The sequence below is a fragment of the Gossypium arboreum genome, chromosome 3 (genome assembly GCF_025698485.1).
Source record: "Gossypium arboreum isolate Shixiya-1 chromosome 3, ASM2569848v2, whole genome shotgun sequence".
NCBI lineage: Eukaryota > Viridiplantae > Streptophyta > Magnoliopsida > Malvales > Malvaceae > Gossypium > Gossypium arboreum.
Genome location: NC_069072.1, coordinates 120,911,486 through 120,918,339, shown reverse-complemented (window position 1 = coordinate 120,918,339; position 6,854 = coordinate 120,911,486).

Here is a 6,854-nt window from a genome sequence, read left to right as displayed (position 1 = left end):
AAGGGCAAAACAATCATTTTACCCTACAGGGGTATTACAGTAATTTTATAATTGGGGTCTTAACAACCCAACCAAAGGTCCATTGTCGCCTCGAGTGACTTAAGTAACCTAAACAAACATAACGGTGTAAATGGGCTTAAGGTCCATTCTCGATCCAAGTGGGCCCACACACTCGTGTGGCCTATTTAGCCCCTAAACAACCACAGCTATGCGAAGGTCACCGTCCAAACAACACTTACGACATCACATGCATTTTATCCGTATGGGTCCATAAGCCCACTGGGCCCACATGGCCTATTTCGGCCTAACTAGGCCCAGAATAGCCCATGACCACGAGAGCGCTCGTGGTGGCCTCTACAGTCTAACACCCATGTCCGTGGGCTCGGTTCACCACACGTGCGATTGCACACCCATGTGGCATCATACGCCATATTCCAACTTTTTAGCATTTTGCCGATTAACCGTCATAGTAGTGTAAACAACACATAGTTTCGACTTTTAAATGATTATCAAAAATTGCATACAAATACACACACTTTCGGCTCTTCAGCCGATCATCCCACATAGCATACGGTTACACACCTAATTATGAAATCGAACTGTGCTCAAAGTAACCTTGTACCTAAATTAAACCAATAATATATGGTTAGAAACTTATAACACTAACGAAATCTAACGGAATTCCAAAATGCAATGCCTTTACCAACAACAGAAGCGATCACCTCTTCAGTTCACAAGCAATGCACCAATCACCCTTGGCCACAACCTACACAAGAACCCCCTTCTTTTTTAAATTCACACCAGACATACGATATCATTACAACAAGAACCTTATACCCCATTATCCACCACTTACTAGACCGCAAAACCAAATACTGATAAAAGGTGTAGCATACACGAGTCGAGAATTGGTTTAATCTATAGAGTATACCAAAATAATATAGTTGGTGCGAAAAGGAGAACTAAAAGACAATAACTAGAGAAGGGAAAAACCTGAAAGAGGAAAGAAAGTGCAATTCAGATACTCTCTTATAAGTATTCAGCCAATGAAACAATTAGAGGTGAAGGTAGAGTAGTGCAGAGAGACAAGATGGTAGACTTTCAGTCGATTGTTTAGAATCAATTGCAGAAGCTGGAAGTAAGAGAGGGAAAAAAGAATAGTCGTTTGACAAAAACTGAAGGAAATGACAAAAAGGAAGAAGAAAAAGGTATCTGGCAAGAACTAAAAAGAAAAGAGAATACAACTAGAAGGCTAACCGAAAAGGGAAGTATGGTTGAACGAATGCTGAAGTGAAAACTAGAAAAAGAAACATAATAGAATTGATCGTAGTACTCAAAAGAATAGATGAAAGAGTTATGAAAACAGGTCAAAATGTATTCGGCCACTCAAGGAAAGTAAACGGCTAAGTTGTTGCAGAGGAAAAAAAACCAAAAAACAATGATCTCCAAAAGCCGAAAATGAAAGGCACCCTCCTCAGCCAAATTTCTGAGTACTTCTCAAGCAAATTCGGCACAGTCTTACCTCACTTCAAACTCCCATTTTTCCTCCTAAAATCCCTCCATGATTTCCTCCCCAATCTTCTACTTGATTTTCTCCGTAATCCATTCCTTGACCAGTTCAAATTCCAACCACCCTTGTAGTGTTTTATTCAAACTCTACCACTCACACAGCAAAGGAGTAAAATAAACACTCTTTTGTGCATAGATTGACTCGAACTTAAGCTCCCTTGCCACCTTATGACTCCACAACCAATAGATTACAAACTCATATTGTGTCACATTTTAATCTTATTTATTTAAAAGGCTTACTTCCAAGTACCAAAGGTTTTATTCACTTAAATAAAAAATTTAGCTAAAGCCCAGGTTTGACCCAGGACTTTTCCATCACTCCCAAAATATGCCCAAATACTTAGCCACTAAAGCCAACATGCAATTTGCGATAATTCTCGCACACAAACTTTTATGTGTTCTCATGCTCAAGGCCCATTCCTTCTAAGCCCAAATTTGGGGTGTTACAGAGAGAGATAGGTGGATAGTGTGACGATGTTTCCGATGATCTCTAAATTCAAGCTATCTTCGAATTCACTATAAAGCATAGAAAAATAAATGATGTAAGCTATAAAGCTTAGTAAGCTCGTATGACATAAATTTGATATAATCATAAACACATAATTCAATAATTAATCATAAGTATAAGAATTCATATCAACTAACAAACGTCTCAATTGCTTATTCACAAAACTATATACATTCTTCACCATTTCTTCGATTCTAAGATAATATGGTTTATGCACATACCTGTATCATCTCGTACTAAAATCATACACATTATCGTCTTTCATTTACCCATTGAACCATTCGGAATCAAGGGTCTCACACGATAAGTACCTAAACCGTGGCCCATAGCCAAATCAAGGTAACTTATCTTTGAAGTACTGTTATCATGGCCTGAAGCCAAATCAGCCGATATGCATGGTCGAAGCCAAATCGATTTATCTCACACCTGAACTGCTATATAATGGCCCAAAGCCAACTCAATGTATCCTCTAATGACATGTCACTAGTATCTTAAACTATTCCTAAGGTTCAACCGGGATTTCGAATGCTAAATTATCATCGAGTCATTGTCGAACTTATCTGAAGTCTCGTATTCACAACTTGTACAATATCAAAGCATTCAATATACATTTAAAAGGAAATTTATCACTACGAACTTACCTCAGATGTGGAAACGACGAAATAAGTTGATTAGTTGATAACTTTAGTTTTCCCCTGATCTAGATCTAAATTCCACTTTTGTTGATCTAAATATATTCAAAATTAATATATTCAAAATTAACTTATTTAATCATCTATTTATTCAATTCAATCCAAAATATACATTAGGGTTATTTTACATATTTGCCCCAAACTTTCACATTTTTACTATTTAGTCATTATTTCATAAAATCATAAATTAGTGCAATTCAATACTAACCCATGCTAGCTGATTTACCAATTAGTCCCTAGCAGCCCATATTTTTCAATTTTTCACACATTTAACCACACATTTTCACATTTTCACAAATAAATCCCTATTTTGCATTTTTACTCAAAATCACCTTACAAAATATGTAAATAGAACAACAAGACTTCATATTTCATCATCAAACATCAAAGAACACATATTTCCAACAATAGAAAGTTTCAAAATCTTTAACATTTTTGCAAAATAGTCCCTGGGCTAGCTAGTACTAAACGTAACGATCTTAAAAACATAGAAATCATTAAAAACGGGACAAAAATCGTACCTTAATTAGCTATCCAAGCATGGCTGAATGAAAACCTAAATTTTGGCTTTTCTATTCTTCAATATTCGGCTAGGGAAGAAGATGAAAGCACCAAATTGTTTTATTTCTTTTGTTTTATTAACATTAATACATAAATTACTAAATTAACCTTAACATTAAAACATAAAAAAATCACTTAATGGTTGTCCATAATTGTCCACTTATCAACAAAATGGTCTAATATCAATATAAGGACCTTAACTTTATGGTTCTATAGCTATTAGATACTTTTAGCTAATAGAAATTCACTTTTACACTTTACGCGATTTAGTCCCTTTTACCTAATTAAGCATTCAAACAATAAAATTAATTCACGAAACTTTCATACATACATGCTATCATGCTGTAAACACTTAAAATAATATTAAAAAAAATTTCGATCTCGAATTTTTGGTTTCAAAACAACTATTTCGATTTGACCAAAAATGGGTTTTTACAACTCTCCCCCCTTAGGGATTTTCATCCTTAAAAATCTTACCAGTGAAAAGGTTAGGGTATTGTTTTCTTATACCTATCTTAGGCCCCCACATAGCTTCTTCGACACCATGTCATTGCCACAAAATCTTTACCAAAGCTGTCCATTTATTTCTCAATTCTTTAATCTCTCAAGCTAGAATTCTAATCGGTTTTTCGTTGTATGTCATATCGGGTTGAATTTTGATCTCTAACAGAGAAATCACATGTGATGGATCAGATCTATATCGACGCAACATCGATACATGAAACATAATATGGAACTTCTCTAGATCAATCAATAGTGCTAGCCTATATGCCACTGACCCTAATCGTTTAATAATTTCATGCGGCCCGATGAATCGCAGACTTAATTTGCCTTTGCGACCGAAACGTAGTATTTTCTTCCACAAAGATACTTTCAAGAACACTTTGTCACCGACCTGAACTTCAATGTCTTTTTGTTTCAAATTTGTATACGATTTCTAACGATCTGAAGCTGCTTTCAAACAGTCACGAATTACTTTCACTTTCTCTTCGGTTTCTCTAACCAAATCAACCCCATGAATCTATTTCTCACTAAGTTTAGTCCAGTACAATGGAGTTCGGCATTTACGACCATATAAACTTTGTACGGTGACATCTTTATGCTCAATTGAAAGCTATTATTATACGCAAATTCAACCAATGGCAAATATTTCTCCCATTTGCCTTCGAATTCTAAAACACAACATCGAAGCATATCTTCGAGAACCTGAATTACTCTCTCAGATTGACCGTCGGTTTGCGGATGAAAAGCTGTACTAAAATTCAACTTTGTACCCAAAGCTTCTTGTAATTTCTTCCAAAATCTCGACATGAACATCAGATCTCTATCAAAATAATCAAAACTGGCACCCCGTGCAATCTAACGATTTCAAAAATATACAACTCAGCCAATTTATCAAGTGAAAAGTCAGTACGTGCTAGGATGAAATGTGCTGATTTCATTAATCGATCAGCGACAACCCAAATAGCATCTTTCTTATTCAGAGACAAAGGCAATGTAACACCCCAAACCCGAGACCATCGCCGGTGTCGGACACGAGGGGTTAACGAGACAAATCCTCTTAAAGTACCGACCAATTTGGCATTTCTGGACAGGCTGGAAAACTGCGTCACCGTCACCTTAAAAATCATATCTCGAGTTTCAAAACTCGGAAACTGGTTTTGTAAATTTTCCCTGAATTTAGACTCATATACCCATCCATGGATTTATTTTTAGAATTTTTGGTTGGGCCAATTGGTACAGTTTATTAGTTAAAGTCACCCATGTTACAGGGATCGACTGCTCTGACCTTCGCACGTTACAACTTAAATATCTCTCTGTACAGGGCTTTAATACTGGTTCCGTTTGTTTCTAATGAAACTAGACCCAAAATGGAATCTGGAAATATAAGGCATGACTCCTAATTCTTTCTGGATAATTTATGGTAAATTTTCAAAGTCGCGACAGGGGACCCAGAAACCGTTCTGGCCCTGTCTCACGAGAACTTTAATATTTCTCAGTATACTGCTCATATGGTCGTTTCGTTTCGTCCATATAAAAATAGATTCATCAAGGTTCAGTTCCATAATTTACTCACTATTTAATTCTACTTCTACTATTTTTAGTGATTTTTCAATCTCATCTCACTGCTGCTGTCCGCAACAGTTACTGCAGTAGACTATGCCAATTTCATGAATTTTTCCTTGGCCTTAATCATCCATCATACATGACACAAATTATGGCCACCTTATCAAAATTTGAGTTTCTAAGACTCGTGGCTATAGGTTCTAGCATCCCACTCGACGACCACATAGGCCATTTTCACATGGCTTAAAGTTTACAACCCACAATTCGACAAAATATAATAGCCTATACATGCCAAATGTTCTTCAACAACAAAAACAATACCACAAGATTTCAGCCGGTGTGATGACTTCAACGACGGTTCGAAGCACGCATAACAATACGAGTCCAAGAGACCTAAAATGGGTGATAAGAAAACACCGAGTGAGTTTACAACTCAGTAAGTCATAAGCATTCATCAATCCACCGATAAAGTTACTACTACATGTACAACAAATGAGGCTAGGTACTCGTCCATATCGAATCTATACCATAATACCTCGGACCTTTCGGTCCAATCTCGTACCAATTCATACATCCACATTTCATATTCCACACAACAAGATAATCAAGCATTTTTACACATTAACTCATTTTCCAGCACAACCATACAATTTCAATCATCACATAGATTTAAGGCTTACCAAATTCAACCCCAAGCATGAACGTATTCTCTATTCGTCATGAGCTCGAGGTACTTACGATCCGCTGTCCATACTCAATTCAATGGAGACACACCTCCATATATATAGAGTACGCACACACAGTGCTTACTACTCGATTTCGCACACTTAGTGCCACGTAATTTAAGCCCACACACAAGTGCCATACCCTCCGAGCTCGCACACCCAGTGCCGTATTTTTCCAGCTTGCACACTTAGTGCCATATATTTCCAGCACGCACACTTAGTGTCATATTTTTCCAGCACGCACACTTAGTGCCGATCTCGTCACCGTACACACGTATTGCCCGCACACTTAGTGCCGAAAGCAAACTTTCTACACATTTCACTATTTCTTTTACATTCAACAAATGTCATCACTCCATACACATACATTTTCATTCATATATATATATATATCATCCCATTAAACACAATTGTATAAATTTTACAATCATTTAAGCAATATCAAATACGTGCTTAATGACTTACCTCGTGTTGGGTAAAATAGTTCCAAGTCGGCTACTCGATGACCTTCGTCTTTCCCTTGCTTGATTCTCCTTCTTTAACTCCTTGAGCTTAATCAATAAATCACTAGTTTAACCATCTTGCTAAACATTCATAATTCAACTACACATGCATATGTATGCTTGTATATTCGGCAACTATTCTTACTAATCGCCCATTTGGTCGATTATACACCTAACGAATATGCACCAAAAACTTGATTCAACATTACCTACATACTCACTTTAATGG